Here is a 17,118-nt window from a genome sequence, read left to right as displayed (position 1 = left end):
CCTAGCAGTGGGTCCTGTGGGGACTTCAGCCATGTGCCATGACTGAGGCCAAAAGGCTGCCAGACCTCAGCCCCACTGTCAGACAGCCCATGGAAGGAATGGGCTCTCCCGAGCCCTGTGCAATGTGTCATGTTGCTTTCCTCTTTCAACCTTGTAAGTGTGTGAAGGACTTTGCCCTGTGGTTTTGCTGAGCCCAGAGAGAAACCTGAGGTGCTGCAACTTCCAAGTAGAACCTGAGACTTATGAGAGCAAAATTATACATGGTCAGAATGAGAGCACTTGCTGCTGAGTTGGTACACAAGCAAACATATTTGTTTGGTATTTTACATGCATGGGTCAACTTGGCACAGCAGTATTTTCCTTCTGTCCAACAGCAGTGAAGCTCAGCTTGGCTTTCCATGGGCAAAAGTCCCAGGGTTCCTGTGGGGCAGGGAAGAGTCAAAGAGAAATGGCAGTTTTCCCTTTTCTCCCTCTCCCCTTAGCTTTTTCTTACAGTGAGTTAATAAGGGGAGCAGATGACTGGCATAGGATGGTTTCCAGGCTAATTGTCAGGAAAGCGAAGAGCTCAGCCCAAGCTCCAGTGCTCCAGGTTCAGTGTGTCCACATCACCATCAGTGCTACCCAAAGAGGAGGGCAGTAGCTAGTCCTACTAATTCCTTAGCCTCAGTGCTGTCCTTAACCCCGTTCATAGCAAAGGGGCTCTGGAATTGCTGCTTGATGGGAATTTCCTGGAGCTACAGGAGACAAGCAAGGTGCTTTTGTGCTATAATGTTGCTGTACCTTGGGGTGCAGAGAGACAAATAGCATAGGCTGTTCATGTGCTCTCTGAAGCTCATTATAGGCACAGGCACACACATTGGAATACACTGACAGAGACAGGTCCTCAGACTTGAGGAAATGCATCATCTTTTGCCTGGTGCCCTTGGCTAGGAGCTGAGGCTGGGGAATGTGGGGAAGCTTCCCAGCAGAAGAGCCCTGCAGCTGCCTGTCCTTAGTATGAAGAAAACAACACTCACTATGTGCTCTTCCCAACCAAATGCTTCACTGAAGGGGTCAGGAGAAAGGTGGCTCCTTGCGGTGTACTGTGGTGGTGTCCCTCCCTGCTGGCAAGGGTTCAACCTGCATTTGAAACTGGAGAAGTGAAAAGCAGCAGGAAGACAGGTCCTTGCAGTTTCTCTCGTGTGTGCCGATAGACACCTTCAATGCATTGAACCGCTGAGTTAGATCCCAAGCCTTTAGACTGACCATTCTTTAGCCTTTCTAGCACTTTCCCAATCTAAGGAAAGTGGATTTCTGAGGAGGCACTGAACCCACTCAGGATAACCAGGTGCATCTTTTCTGTTCCCCAGAGTTCTATTTTTCCCTGTGGAGTTCAACTCTTACATCCTCATGCTGGGAGCAAGGGATCAGCATCTCATCTAATCTTGTAACCACTGGCAGCATCTGCAACAAAATTGTGAACTGGACATATTTCACCAGAATTGAGAACCCAGGATCCTGAGGGAACTCAAAACTTATGATTTGATTTTAAGTAAGTACAATGAGAAGATCACTCGGTGCAATTTTATTATTCATTCAAATGGCAATATTTTTTTCTTTTTAATAATTTCTCTCACGAACTTTTCTAAATAGTCTGAATACCTTTTAATCAAAACTGATGGAATGGGCAGAATAACATACATTTCAAAACTGTTCCCTGAAGTCGGCCACTTTGAAGTGTTAATTTGAGGTCATAAACGAATATTATTTGTGTTTTAGTTAAATCAGTCCTTAACAATATATTTATTTTCCAAAATTTTGATTGTCACTTGCATTATTATGGAGGAATATTGAGATCTCTATTAGATGATCATTATAAAAAACATTTTACAGGTACAAATACTTTGTGAGTTATTCTTACATATGCTGTCCTGGCAATGAAGATTCTATCAAGACATCATCAGTACCATGACCATTTTGGTGTAGCCATAAGCCAGTTACTGACTTTAGAAGTTAGTGAATGTCAGTAATGATTTTTCAGCACTTCTGGTTTGAAGGACTCCCTGTGACGTGAGATAACTGAAGGGCTGAAATTAGAGGATTTTTATGCAACAACATGATTACTACTATATCCTGACTCTGCAAACCTGTAAGTACGTGCTCAGCTGTAAATCCACAAGTGTCATTGTCTTTAATGGGACCATTTGTGTGCCTAAAAATCAATCATGTATACACATGCAGAATTGGAATCGCAATAACAGAAAACAGATGCAATGATTAATTACCCAATTGAAAGTTGTTCACAAATACTGTGTCTGACAACTCTATATATCCAATGAAATCTGTGTTAACAATAAATGATCAAAGCCTAATACTAGGAATATAGCCTAAACTGGTAGGACAGGAAATTATAAGTTCAATAGATATTAATGAAGACTACATTTAGGCATTGGGAAAACCTTACGGAAACAAGAGCAGTGAAGCATAGTCACAAATTGTTCAGGGAAATTGTGTAACTGCTATCACTGGGGAATTTTAAAGAAGAGGTCAGGCAAATCTTCCAGGTTTTTCTCTGCTTTCACTCCTACCTCCTATGGCAGAGGAGCAGACAAGATGATCTCTTCCACCTGGTATGCTGGTGGGTTATTAGTTAGCATCCTTGCTGTCAGAGCACAGTTTCACATTAATTAACCCTGGATTGTTTTAGGATCAGATCTCCTAATGGAAAGATCAGCTGTGAAGCAGGCAAAGCACACAGCTGCCCCCCCTTAGACCTGGTCTGAAAGCACAACACAATGTTTATACCAGCTTTGTGTAGGAGGACAGACAATGTCTGAACCAGTACAAAATTAGAGCAGTATATAAGCGCCTGATTCATCATCATCTAGAGTTTGTTGTTCTGCCTTCAATATTTGTGGACAAATTTGAAGTAACAAAATTAGCTTGCCCTGGCTCAGTGCTTTGTATCATGGTGGATGCAAAGCAAACACTTTGGAACCAGATGTGAAAACATCTTCTGGATGATTGAACACCCTAACACCTTGGAGAAGTGAAGTATCTTTGTCTTTTGACACTAATTCTTTACAACATACCAGAGGCTTGACACCATATTTTATCCCAGAAAGGGCTACTGAGAGTGAGCTGAAGAACGGCTTCTTTATCTTGGGGACTGTTTCCTCTGAACATATCAGCTGGTATAAGACTTCATCTTGATCTGCTGATTTATTTGAATTATCATCACTACAGCAATGCCACTGCCAGAAGGATAGACCTTCCACCTAGCATACCCTGCCTACAAAAGCTGCCAGCTCTATGCTGAGTCCCACCAACGGACTTGGATATTGCAAATAGGGGTTATTGGTAAAGGTAGGACAAGAAGGTAATTATGGATAATATGCCACTTCAAACCATGCAAATATTTTCAAGCAGAATGGTCAGATTGACTGGAAGCCACCCAGAAGAGCCTTGAGGGCAGGCCCTGATCAAGATGTTAAGAGGGATGAGGAACTGAGTATAACATAGAGCTTACATTCCTTTGCACATTTCTGGTAGCAGCTTCATAAAATGTAACATCACCTTTATGACTAGCTGCATGGAAATTGTTACTTTGCTGTAATTCGTAATTGGATTCAGCTGGTTCACTCAGCATCCTCTCTTTCAGAAGAGGAGGCTCCTTATTCCCTACCAATGGCTGTTCTTGTTCACTGCTTCTTCTCTCCCTTGGATGATCTCTTGTTCATCTCTCCTGGCCAGTCCTCCAGTCCTGCACAGATCTTTATTCCAGATCCTTCATGCTGTCTGTTTTCCTAATAGCTCCTAAAGAATAACTATCTGCCAGTTCAGTGCTGAGGTGACAAAAACAGTGACCTTGTTTTTCCCTTCATGTGTCTCCCTGTTTGCTCTGTTTTTTATCTACACCATCATCATCCTGTTGGTCACTGTGTCCAGGGTTCAGCTTGGACCTTGCTCTTTGCAGATGTGCCAGTGCCATATCTAAACTTCTACCTATGTAATTTCTCAAAATTTCTGCCCTCCAAACCAGTCTATGATGTCCTACATGCCCTTGGCCCTGGTGAGTTGTTGACTGCTCCTTGGCCCACCTGAGAAGCTCCTACCTGCCCAACATCTACGTTAAAGAAAGCATTTTGTCACTTTCTCTGTTGGTGTTCTTTAACCCTGAGAGGAGCACTATACAAACATCAACAGATTCACTTCTTTGTTTTCGTTAAGGTTTTTTTTTTCTGTCAGGTACCTATAAAAATTGGCACCAATTATGCAGCTGCTATGTTGAGAGCTCTGCTTTATCTCTATCTGAAAGTCAGCCGCTATGCACCCTCCAACCATGCACTGCTCCTCTCTTAGCTTGAAGCCTGTGATTCACTTGTAGCTCTGTCATGGTACGGTATCTAACATAGTGGATTCGGAACTGTAGGGCTGACAGCACTGTAAGGAATTGATTGCAATGTATGATGAAGGTAGAAATGTATTTATTTGCAATGAAATGTCTTCGACACTGCCACCTGCGTCATCTTAAGGTTTAATATGCTGTGTTTGTGCTTTGTAAGAGCAACTTTTAGGAAGAACAAAAATTGTATAGTGACATGTTACAGATTTCTAGAAACCAGAAAAATGGGATGTTGAACAGCTACTGCCACTACCTGCTTTTATAATGTTCTTGTTCTTTTACCAGAGAAATCCTGATATCATAAAACAACCGCGGGCATCATCATACAAGTTTGTATGTTGTTTCTTATTGCACTTTGCATGCTTTTCTCTCTGTAACAGTCCCACAATTGATACAGTATTTTGGATATCCCTGTTTGAACAGAGATTTCGCAGCCTAATTACACCAAGAGCCAGAACTGTGCATAAATGGGAATGTTAGTTCCAAAGCTTTTTTTTCTTAAGTTTATGGAAGTTCTTCAAATCATTAATAATTGTGTAAGGAATGGACCACAGAGCATTTCTCTCCCTCTAGTCAGAGATGTGCCAGATTGCTGTTTATCTGTGATCTTCCCAGCAATCTATGAAATTTGAAGCCTGGAGTGATGCATATTTAGGTCTTGGAATCAGAAATTTCAGTTTAATGCCACTTTCTCATCAAGTGCAGAGTATGGTGTATATCTCCAGATGGCCTATACAAATGCTCTGCTGTACTTCACTCACTTTTTGAATGTCAAGCATCTCTGGGATTCAGCACTTCACCAATTAGCATCTTATATCCATTTGACAGAAATGATTCCTCATTATTTCATACATTTCTTTAATAATATTTGCACACTGCATTCCTATTCTGGTAGGAGAACAGGAGATCACTGTAAGATCAGGGACTGTTTCTTAATCATATTTCTCTGTGCTGTCCAGAGCTGTTCACACATTTAAGCTGGTGGCCATCTCTGGGGTGAAGCTCTGCCAGTGAATAACAGTTATCTTTTGTCTTTTCCCTGAACAAACACTCAGCCCTTGCACTAGTAGTTTTTTCATTATAGTATTAATGTAAGACATACCCCAGTAGCATGTGCACTCACATCCAGATCCTCTCATCCAGGAAGCAAAGGAAGCACAGGATACAAGATGCTGCACCTCTACACAAAACTCCCCCCATATCCCCTCTGATGAGTGTGCTACTGAGCTGGTGACATTGCAGTCCTAGTTACGGGGGCAAGCTACATTTAAAACTACTGTGAACACTCATGGATTCATTGGAATAATTAATAACGTATGCTTTTCTACTGATTGAACTATTTAGTTCTTTTGTGCACGTGTGAGAATGTAAAAGCTCCATAGAGGTATAAAGGAGAAAGCCTAAGAGGGCTGTAATGGAGGAGGAGGAATGCCTCCTGAGCACACAGAGTGGCTATAGGTCCCTAGGGAGTTGCAGAGTTTAGCCATGTTCTGCATTAGCCTGTGAGAGTACAGGGACACCTGTGTGTGCAGGTATGGGTTGGAAAGTGTTGGCATGAATTTTTAGCATGTAAACATTTTCATGGTAACAATAAAAGCAATGGTTGCTTTTCAGAAAATAAATGTGTAGGTGCCTTTTCACTGTACTCCTTTCTGCCCTGTCTCCCATGATGTGGATGGCTGAACTCATATGTCCTCTGCTCATAAGTCAGAGTAAGTCAGGCAGCCCAGCAGCCCCGGAGGGGAATAGCAGAATGTTCAGAAGAGCTGGGATTGTCTGGGACTGTTCAACGCCTCCCACCAGCAATGTGGTGGCTCTGTACTCAAGTTCAGACCCAGACTGGGCTGATGCCATTCATAGCATCTCAAAATCAGCTCTCCAGATCAGCTGCTCCCACCCCAGTATGCCCCATAATTACGGACCTGCAATGCCATTTGCTCTGTCTGCAACAGGTATGATCTCATTGAAGAGAGAAGTATATCTACCAGTATTTTACAGTTGAGTTCCCCTCTCTTTCACACTCTCCCTGTGCAGGAAGAAGTAACCTGGGAGTGCTGGTGGCACCTCAGGGTCCTCTGTTTTCTGTGTACGTGTGCATAGGTGTCACACACTGGTGGTGACATAGCCATGAGCTAGAGACCTGGTGATGCTCCTTCTGCTGAGATACTCACTCCTCACAGTTGTATCAGATGCAGACCTACCCATATACAGTGGCAGAGACATGGAACAAAAGCTGCTGGAGGAAGGTGCAGAGGGGATGGGAATGCTGGTGATGACATGGTGAGGCAATGGAGCCAGGACCTCATCATCTTTCCCACTCATTTTTGTTTTCTTTTCAAGCAAACACACCACAGGCAGGCATAGAAAAGAAAATGTTTATTTGTGACCCTGTGTGCAGCTTCTCAGGTAAAAACGTGAACTGTATGCAAGAAGATTTTTAAAATGCATATTCTGTTTCTGATAGACCGGAACTGGTGGAGCAGATCAGATCTCTCAGTTAAATATGCATTCATACATTTTTAAAAAATGTATAATATTGACTATATCAGATGTAATGGCTCCTGTAGAGTCATTATGGTGCACAGTGCAGGCTCTTTATTTGGTATTGTACCAATTTGTAGGGTGGACTGTCATGGTGTTAATACAGATGTATGTTAATAACAGCATGGAGGCAGAGAAAATGCTGCATGTCAGTAGCCAGCTTTTAATTTCAGCATTTTTAGTCTTTAAAAAACACATTCAAGCTTAAATTGCCCCTTCCCCTTTGCCTGATGAGCGGGGTCTGATGTGTGGCCCTGTGTTGGTGCCGCATGTGGGTCACTGGCTTGCATTTGGTGGGTGATACACACTGGATGTACAGTGGGGAGCTGCAATGCAGGGTGGAAGAGAGGGAGTTTGGCTTGAAAAGATCAGATGGTTTGTGTCTTCACTGGCAAATTAAACTGCTTTAGGGCTGCAAGACAGGATGTGTGAAAAGATCAGAAAATGGCTTGATTTGTATATACTCCGACACAAGATTAAAATGTCTAACGTAATTGCAGTTAAAATGTGAAAGGAAAAATATATTTATTGCGCTCAGATACCATATTGCATGTCTTGGGCATGTGAACAATTTTTACAATCAATTTATGAATACTTAAAAAACTGGTTTTCTGTAGAAAAACAAACAGAGCTATAGAGAAATAAACAGCATCTCTACAATAATTCTATAACTTCATACTGATGTAACCCACCAGCTCACAGAAGAAGCCCTCCATGTAAAGGAAACCAGAGAAACTATAATGATTTTCAGATACAGTTGACAAGAGACCATTTAGTAAACTTTTATTTTTTTTAACTAACAGTATGCAGGGATGTTGTATTCTAGGCTGCTACTAATAATCTCATCAGAATGCAAAAGCAGTGACTGTGTTATAAAATCAATGATCTGTTATATTCTGCAAGAATTTACAAAAGCCTAATGTCATTTACTACACCATGAGAACCATACTTGGATTAAAAAAACAAAAAAAACCCAACGAAAAAAACAGAATTAAAAAAAAAAAACTATTGCAGCTGATGAAAAAAACAAACTGTTTGCTAATGCCAAGTTTTAAAGGTATGATACATCTTAGGGTTAAAAAAAATATATATATCCTGACTCTGGGAAAGGGAATGGCATTTGTGTTTGGGAGAGCATCACCCAACAAGTCAATCCAAAGTATGCTCACATCACAGCTTTGCTGTGGCTGGTCAGTCCCATTGCCCTGCACTGGCAGCTGGGTTTGTGCCCTGAGTTCAGGCTCTGGGGAACTTTGCCCACTAAGTTTGTTTGGCTTTTTCTATTTTTCCTTAATGCTTCTGACAGAAGAAAGAGTGCTCCATTCCTAAAAACAGGTTTTTTGATTGCAAAGGAAGCACCTTTGTTTAATTTTATTTTATACAGGATAAATGAAGCAAAACCTAGGCAGACTCAAGACCTTGCCGTGCACTGAACGCCTCATCATAATAAGGGTTATTCCCTTTCACCAGCAGTAAGATGTGTTTTGCAAACATAAACTAATTAAGCCCCACAACCTTGGAAATGAGTCTGTAATTTCCACTAAAACGGGAAACTTAAGCGAAGGCCAGATTGTGACACACTTACTAAGTACAAACGCTCCACAAGTAGCTCCATTGACTTCCGTGAGATCCTTTTTGGTGTAATGTGTAGTTCAATGAGAGGTATCACAGCCTGGTGTTAAATGACTTGCCTGGAGGTGTACAGTGAGTCAGAGCGGGGCCAGCACCAGGCTCCGGGACCCAATTCAATCACTCCCAGGGACGTAAATTGTACCAAAGTCGATGGGAGCTGCATTCATGTGCCTGACGAGACCAAAGGGCCCCCTATGGCTCCTATCTGCAAGCCTTGCTCTCAATCCCTCTGTCCAGGCTGCAGAAGAAACGAAACTACAAAGAGCTTTTTGGAAGCAGCCTGTGACGAGTTGTGTCTTTTTGTGTTAAAGGTTGAGATCAGTCGTGCCATAAAAATCAAGTCCTTATTTTGGCAAATGGGAATACAGGAGATATTTGCCTGATATCCAGGTTCAGCCAGGTTCAGCCCCCAAGCAGCTGGGGCCAGGGCTCTGGGATTCTGCATTCTGCCAAGGGGCTGGCACCCAGCAGATAATGGGTCAACCCTCCTGCATAGTCCTGAAGGCATTAGGTACCATAGGGTGACACCGGCTCTGCTCAGGTGCAGGTTGCAGATGCTGTAAGTAGCGTGAGGTTGGGACAAGCAATATCTGTAAAAGGGAGACTGCAGTTCCCATGGTGAAGAGCAGAGTTATGACATGTCCTGCATTACAGGGTATAGAAAAATAGAAATAAATGGCATATCTGTACTTGAATCATGATTTGAATCATATGCTTTAAAAATAAGGGAGACAACACCATGTTGCACAGTATGGACTAAATGTCACACTAAGGAATTACTCCTTGGGAGCAGCAAACGCTGACTGCTACAGGTCTTGCCATAGAAATAGCTCCTGAGCAAGACACTGGGGGCTGCAGCAATGCAGTCATGCAGGTAGGTCAAGCAAAGGAATAACAGAATCACAGAATCCTGAGGGTTGGAAGGGACCTCAAAAGATCATCTAGTCCAACCCCCCTACAAGAGCAGGGTAACCTAGAGTACATGACACAGGAACTTGTCCAGGTGGGCCTTGAATATCTCCAACGTAGGAGATTCCACAGCCTCCCTGGGCAACCTGTTCCAGTGCTCTGTCACTCTTACAGTAAAGAAGTTCTTCCTGATGTTAACGTGGAACCTCCTATGCTCCAGTTTACACCCATTGCCCCTTGTCCTATCACTGGATATCACTGAAAAAAGCCTAGCTCCATCATCCTGACACCCACCCTTTACGTATTTGGAAACACTGATGTGGTCACCCCTCAGTCTCCTCCAAGCTAAACAGATCCAGCTCCCTCAGCCTCTCTTCATAAGGGAGGTGTTCCACTCCCTTAATCATCTTTGTGGCTCTGCGCTGGACTCCTTCAAGCAATTCCCTGTCCTTCTTGAACTGAGGGGCCCAGAACTGGACGCAATATTCCAGATGCGGCCTCACCAAGGCAGAGTAGAGGGGGAGGAGAACCTCTCTTGCCCTACTAACCATACCCTTTCTAATGCACCCTAGGATGCCATTTGTCTTCTTGGCCACACGGGCACATTGCTGGCTCATGGTCATCCTCCTATCCACCAGGACCCCCAGGTCCCTTACCCCTTCATTACTTTCCAGCAGGTCAGCCCCCAACCTGTACTGGTACATGGGGTTGTTCTTCCCCAGATGCAAGACTCTACACTTGCCCTTGTTGAATTTCATCAAGTTTCTCCCTGCCCAACTCTCCAGCCTGTCCAGGTCTTGCTGAATGACAACACAGCCTTCTGGTGTGTCAGCCACTCCTCCCAGTTTAGTGTCATCAGCGAACTTGCTGAGGGTACACTCGGTTCCCTCATCCAGGTCACTGATGAAAATATTAAACAGCGCTGGTCCCAGCACTGACCCCTGAGGGACTCCACTAGTCACAGACCTCCAGCTAGATTCTGCCCCATTGACCACAACTCTCTGCCTTCTTCTTTTCAATCTGTTCTTGATCCACCTCACTATCTGATCATCAAGCCCACACTTCCTTAGCTTATCTGTAAGGATTCTGTGGGAGCCAGTATCAAATGCCTTACTGAAATCAAGAAAAACCACATCTACCGCTCTACCATCATCCCTCCACCTAGTTACTTCCTCATAGAAGGCTGTAAAGGAAACCAGTCCTGTCATATGTGCTTGCGTTGGCTCTTCAGTGAGTGTTCTGCTACCTATAGTTTTCCTTGTAATGATTACAAAGGCTGATATTTCAGGTAGTGCATATCTGGAGAGCAGACATTCTGTGGTAAAGATGGTGGAAAGCTTTTACACTTTCAGACCTGCATGTTCTGGGTGTGCCAAGGAAGGTGCTGCACACTGCTGCTGGCAGAGACAGCACAGCCTTTGAGGTCCTTGTTGCTTCTGCTTAATTTCAGAAAGACCAGAAAGAAGAGTGAATATTCACATGCTCTCACAAGATATTGATGCAGCTGGTTCTCCAGTGTCACATGTAAGGCAATGCACTTTATAGTGGTTAGATTCTCTTTGATGGTAATAGACAAGAAATTCAGACTTCATGTAAGTAGACTAACAAAACCAAACAAAAATACTTTGCCTTTAAAAATATGCAGAGGGAGAAGTCCACATACATTATTCAAGTCTTAGCATAGCTTAGAGTTTTGGGTCCTTTTGAGGACTTAAACAAAAAAAGTGGATTTTATTTTACAGAGTAGTGTGCAAGTCTGGCTAAAATTTCTTTCCATGTTGGAGGCCGAGATGACAAGAAATGAAAAGATCAGAGCACCAGCAGATCTGGAAGGCTGCGTTCCCCCCAAACCTTCTGAGACACGCTTGTCCTAATGTCCCTTTTCTCCCTCCTCCACTATTGCTATTTTCATTTGCTGACAAGCCCAACATTAAGCATTTGCTGGAGTTTTCATATCGATAGTATGTTATATTGCCATTACTGAACAGTTTGGGGCTTTGTGGCTAGCTACCATGACAATGGATGCACAGCCTGGAACCAGTTTTAGTTAATTAGAGTCAATCAATCCAAACTTTGCTAACTTACTCATGTGAAACAATAGTATAATGAACCAAAGTCTGCAAGATGATTGGGAAACACAAATTATTGCACCCTGATAAATTAAATGTGACTATTGCAAAACCTTCCTTCTAAATGAATACTCAGAGAGGGAATGTATGGGTGAATAAGCATAATTTAGAATACAGAAAAAAATAAAGAAGCTGTTATAACCCACTTCAATATTTTCATTTTTCTTTAAAACAAATAAGAAACCAGATTGCCGTATATACAAGACCAAATGGGTATAACATTTTTAAGATTAAAATTACTACACCAAGTAGTCTTATATAATTGACCCCTCATCATTTCCAAGCTAAATTTCACAACGCATGTGGTGACTGAAGAAGTGGAATCATCCTGGTTTATGTGTCTTTCACAACTGCTTATTTTTCAAAGCTATTTGCTAAAGGTTTGTTTGACCTTGACAAAGGAAAGACCCAAACCTCTTTCTGTTCCAACAGCCTTTTCTCACAGACAAGAAGACTTCTTGCCCACATTTTAAAGTCATAAATATTTTTCCAATGCATGGAATTCGACTTAGGTACCAAAAGAGAATTCTGCTTTCCCACCTGTTTTCTCTTTATTTTCTAAAAGTGGTATTTTTAGAATTGAAGGATTCAGTTTATAAAAACAGTACCAGGATGGAGTGTAAGCTTTTGTATTAAAATTGCATTTTGGGTACTGAGTTGGCCTCTAATAAGCTGCTCCAATGGTTTACAGCTTTCACAGTGTCTTAATTTTGTATGGTATGTTTCTTACGTTTTTTAATTCACAGGATGTCCTTCACATGTGTTACAACATACAAAAGAAGATATATGGCAAAGGACTTAGGCCCTGTCCTAAAGAGACTAGCATGTAGAGATGCAGTAGATGAAATACAGTGCACACATGGGTGAGCTGAGCCATGAAGGATCCTCAGAATTGAGGCACATGGGATTTAAGGAACAGGTTTAAATGACAGGGAGAGGAACTCTCATATGATGACTTCACAAACCAGCATATAATTTGAAAGCTGGATGCATAGCCCAATGTGTTTCCTTTAAATATTCCAAACTGTCCTGATCAAACACAACTTTCCAGAAACATCAAACTATTTCTGCACACTGATGTAGTGACACCGGTCTGGGGGAAGGGGGTTATGTGTGTGTTAGGGCAGAAATTTACCTGTTCTAAATAAAAATCTAAGTAACTTTTGAACCTTATAGGGTGGGAAGGAATTTGCTCCCAAGACTGCAGGTCTTTTCCTGACATCTCTGAAATAACCAATCCTGAAATTTATGTACACTCAGGTTGCTGAATGTACACAGGTGCATTCCTGTACACAGGTACAGATAATGTACACAGGTACATTTTTTTACCTCATACATGCAGGTGTATGAGGTAAGAAAAGGTGGGATCTCTTCTGCCCTGTTGCAGAAGTAACCACATTTTTTCCTCCTATGTCTATTTATATATTATTTTCCACAAACTATCCCAAAGCTGTACATTGTTTTGACCATATGAGGGCATAGTAAGAAATGTTACAGAGGAATAAAGTTGACAGATACTTCCTCTCCTACTTATTTCAATGTTATGTGGTTTTGAAGCACTTCTCCCTGTGAAAGAGGACAAAAACCTGGGTGCTAGTGCCCAGGCTGCTCTTCTAGCAGCAGTTCTGGGTAGATTTGGGGAAAAAAAGAAAAAAATAAGCAAATGAAGGGGAAGAACTGGAAGAACTGAACATTTAAGATTCTGCAAATTAGGTCTGGCTAAAAGAAAAACCAGATATATCACTTGTACATATCACAGCTAGCTTCCCAAGCCAGCTGTCAGCTGTTAATAACAAATACAATAAAACCAGCTGACAGCCATTTCTCAAGTAGTTCAAAAAATCTAAAATCATCTATTTCTCTGTGAAGGAGTCAAGAAAACTAAGAAAATTGAAAGGTCAATGTTAATAAGGAAAATTTATTAGCACCTGAAATAATTTACACTATAGGTTTTTCAAGAAAGTATCCTACAAGGTTTTTTTTCTACAGTAATTTCACTCTCATTCTCTTCTGTCTTTCATTTTCTGAATTTACCTTTCCACATTCGATTGTGAACACATCTGAAATGCAGCTGTATATAAAGTAAATTAATTAGAGAAAATACTCATCTAATACATTCACTAAATGCATAGGCCTGGTTATAGGTAACAGGTACTTTTCATGTCTGTTTTACCATGACTATGTGTTAGTGAGACATAAGAATTATGTAAAGCATACTTCTACTGTTGCAGGTATTGGTAGAGAATTTTAAAAAGAAACAAAGGAATAAAGTACATGGAAGCAAAAGTAGCATAGTGTTATCTATTAAAATAAATCTGGCAAGGTGGATCTCAGAACTCTGGTCAATTTTTTGTTAAGAGACAAAATAAGGTCCTCTAACTACAGGAAACCAAGCTTTGATTTAATATGCAACATGAGTCTAGACAAGGCTGTTTTGTACATATATTTAGAGAACATTCGCTTCTTTAAATGTCTCTTGGATGGGAACTCATCTGAATCCAGTTACCTTCACTGATATGCCTCCGTCTGAATCAGCCGCAACATGACCTTGCAAATTTAATTCTTCAGTAGAATAAAGATGAGAAATTAAACCATCCATTTTGCTCCAACTTTTTTGTACTCTTCATCCTAAAAATTACTGCTTGGCATTCAGCTCCACTTTCTCCCCCAGCAAAACAATTTTTGTTTTGTTTTAAAACAGGAATTGTGATAGTGAACAATTGCAGTTTCACAGATGAGGACCACAGGTGCCTATCAGTATCCCAACACTGCTGTGCTCTTCATATATGCCTTTTTCCTTACCCATCATTGACCTGACCAGGTTCTTTTGCAGTTACTTAATAACTGTGAAGTATTCGCTGGTAGCATGCTGTTAACAAAATAGGTTTCCCACCTTTAAATATACAATAGAAATACCCTTTGTTTACTTTACACTAGTCATACAATGAACACAACTCATATTTGCATCTTAATTCCTATGCAGATGCAAAGTTTAGTTAGCCTCCAGCAATGTAGACTAGGACTGCAACCAATGATTATGCACAATTATACCACTGTTAATGACCATAACCAGGAAATGGGTGAACCTGTTCTTTTTACCTATAAATCACACAGATTTTTTTCTTACCTTCTCCTCTTCCCTGTCAAAACCCCCTATTTAATGCAATTTAGATCCAAATAAGTGTAACAGGGAGTCAAACTGCCATATAACTAATTCTTCCGTCTCATGATAATGATGTTCTTTCCCAAATAATGGTCATTTTAATGCACCAAAGTGAGCTTACTGTATTTCCTGAAGTTAGCTGAGGGCCCTGATCCAGATTAATTTAAACTCATAATCATTGTGTTCTTGGTAACTTCAACCAAACAATTGTAACATTGAAAATTCTGCCATGATCTTTTCAGAAATCCATGGAAAATTCACTTTCCATATTCGAAAATCAGTTCTTGAGAGCAAGCTGTGTCCATTTTCATTTGACCTTTACATAATACAGGCTGGAAACCTTAGCTCAAAATGATAACCATTAATTTTGCGTTGATAAACTAATGTATCAAAGGAAGAAATGCCCTGTAGTTTCAAAGCTCTTGCTTGTTTCTCCAGTCTTTACTGTCAGTTTGCTATCTTGAATATGGTAGTTCATATTAGTCACACTTGTAGCCAGAACAATGAGGAAACTGGATGATGGAACTCTTAATTCCTCTGATGGGTTCTGTCAACCTCCTAAAACACTAGATGGGACTCTGCCTACACAAGTCACTGCACCCAATTCCCACTCACACTGCTTTACCCTGTGGCTCTTTCATTCCTGGTGATGACTGCTGCTCTTTCCAGGCTTTCTACAGTGCAGCTTTTTAGCATTCTGTTCACTACTACTGAGGTAGTGCCCAGCTGCTTGGTGTATAAAGCACAGTGGTGCCCTAATTGTGAGCTGTGCTGCTGCATTTCCTCAGATGGTTATGTAGGATGTAAGAAGGGCAGCAAAAATGTTCAGGTCAGAGCAGTGCTCTGGTGCAATGTCTAGTGGCTGGACACACCATGTCCCTGTCTCCTTCCAAATGAGGAAACATTAATGCATTCAGGAATATGATGTCATGTTGTCATGGGAAATGCTGAAGGCTGAGTGTGGTAGGAAAGGCTAGTGGGGTCAGATCTAATAGTCAGTCTCCTGATGTTGCATTCCTGATTTTCACCCATCTCCAGAGCCGAATTCCCCAAATCTGTTAGCTGTTAACTAATACATTCTGTAAGGGATTTAAGAATATGGTAGAAGTTCCAATGAAAGGATGTATACTGAATAAAACCCAAAACATTTTAGGTACTTCTTTCCATATCTCACCAAAGTAAGTCTTTTTATGCACATGTTTCATCCCTGAGGAATTGCAGTTACCAGATATTTTCAGAAGTTAGGACCCTTTTCCCCTGAATGTTTCTACAATGTATCACAAAGTACAGAGAACGTTTACAAAAGCATTGAGCTGGAAGATACTAGAGGAGCATACACAGATGTGTGAGCACAAAGGAATAGTTTCATGCTATAAAATTCTGATTACTTTTCCAAAAATGTGATCAAAAGGTATGATATCAAATGGGAAAGAAAAAAATGTCATTGATGGATGAAGTTTCGATATAATTCATTAGGAGCTACAGCACACATACGTGTACATACATGAAATGAATTGTTAATATTGTTAAAAACATTTATATAATGGATTATTAGTAAGATGTAATTAAATTATTTCATTCAAGGTAAAAGCATGCATTTGGGAATGGAAATGTGCAGGATCACAGTCATAATCCACTGATTATTGACAGCAAAAGGACTTAACTTCAGTGTCTATTGAATCAACCAATCATTTATGATTATTATTTATTCTTTTTGATAAATGGATTCATTATTCATGTTGATATATGTAATAGTTTGCCCTGTGTCCCATAGAAAATCTTCCTGTCCTGTACATGATGATCTATTTTGTGCTGTGCAGCAGAAATAAATGGAAAGTTTAATTCAAAAAGAAAGTATGAGAACAATTCACAGGGAATTTCAAAATACAGGTACAAAAGAACTGACATGGTATTTTCCTCTTAGATACTATCTCCTCTCAAGTTCAGCTTTCATACCTGAGAATGAGACAATAACAAACCCACACTTTGTTCCCACAGCAAATCGTGCCGTGTTTAAAATAGCATAATATTTATAGCTATGCTGCTGCATTGCTAGAAAGCTTCTCCCATTTCACTCAGCATGTAACAGTAGATGGGTTAAATGCCTTATTCTCAAACCGGCAGGCTTTGGTGCATATATGCTTTTTTCAGCTTATTCTTTTGTATGGTATGTTATTACACTGATCAAGATTTGATCGACAGATGTAGAACACAGTAACTCCTTTCCCTGAATCTATTTGAATACACAAGGTTAGAAATAGTATTTCTAATGCCCTAAAGAACACTTTCATCCCAGAAATGTCAATTTTAGCTGAAGATAAACTTGCAACCAGTTCTGAGCCTAAGTGCATGCCCTATAC

This window comes from Melopsittacus undulatus, chromosome 1, assembly GCF_012275295.1.
Source record: "Melopsittacus undulatus isolate bMelUnd1 chromosome 1, bMelUnd1.mat.Z, whole genome shotgun sequence".
NCBI lineage: Eukaryota > Metazoa > Chordata > Aves > Psittaciformes > Psittaculidae > Melopsittacus > Melopsittacus undulatus.
The sequence above is the reverse complement of the archived record's forward strand: the minus strand, read 5'-3'. Positions refer to the sequence as shown.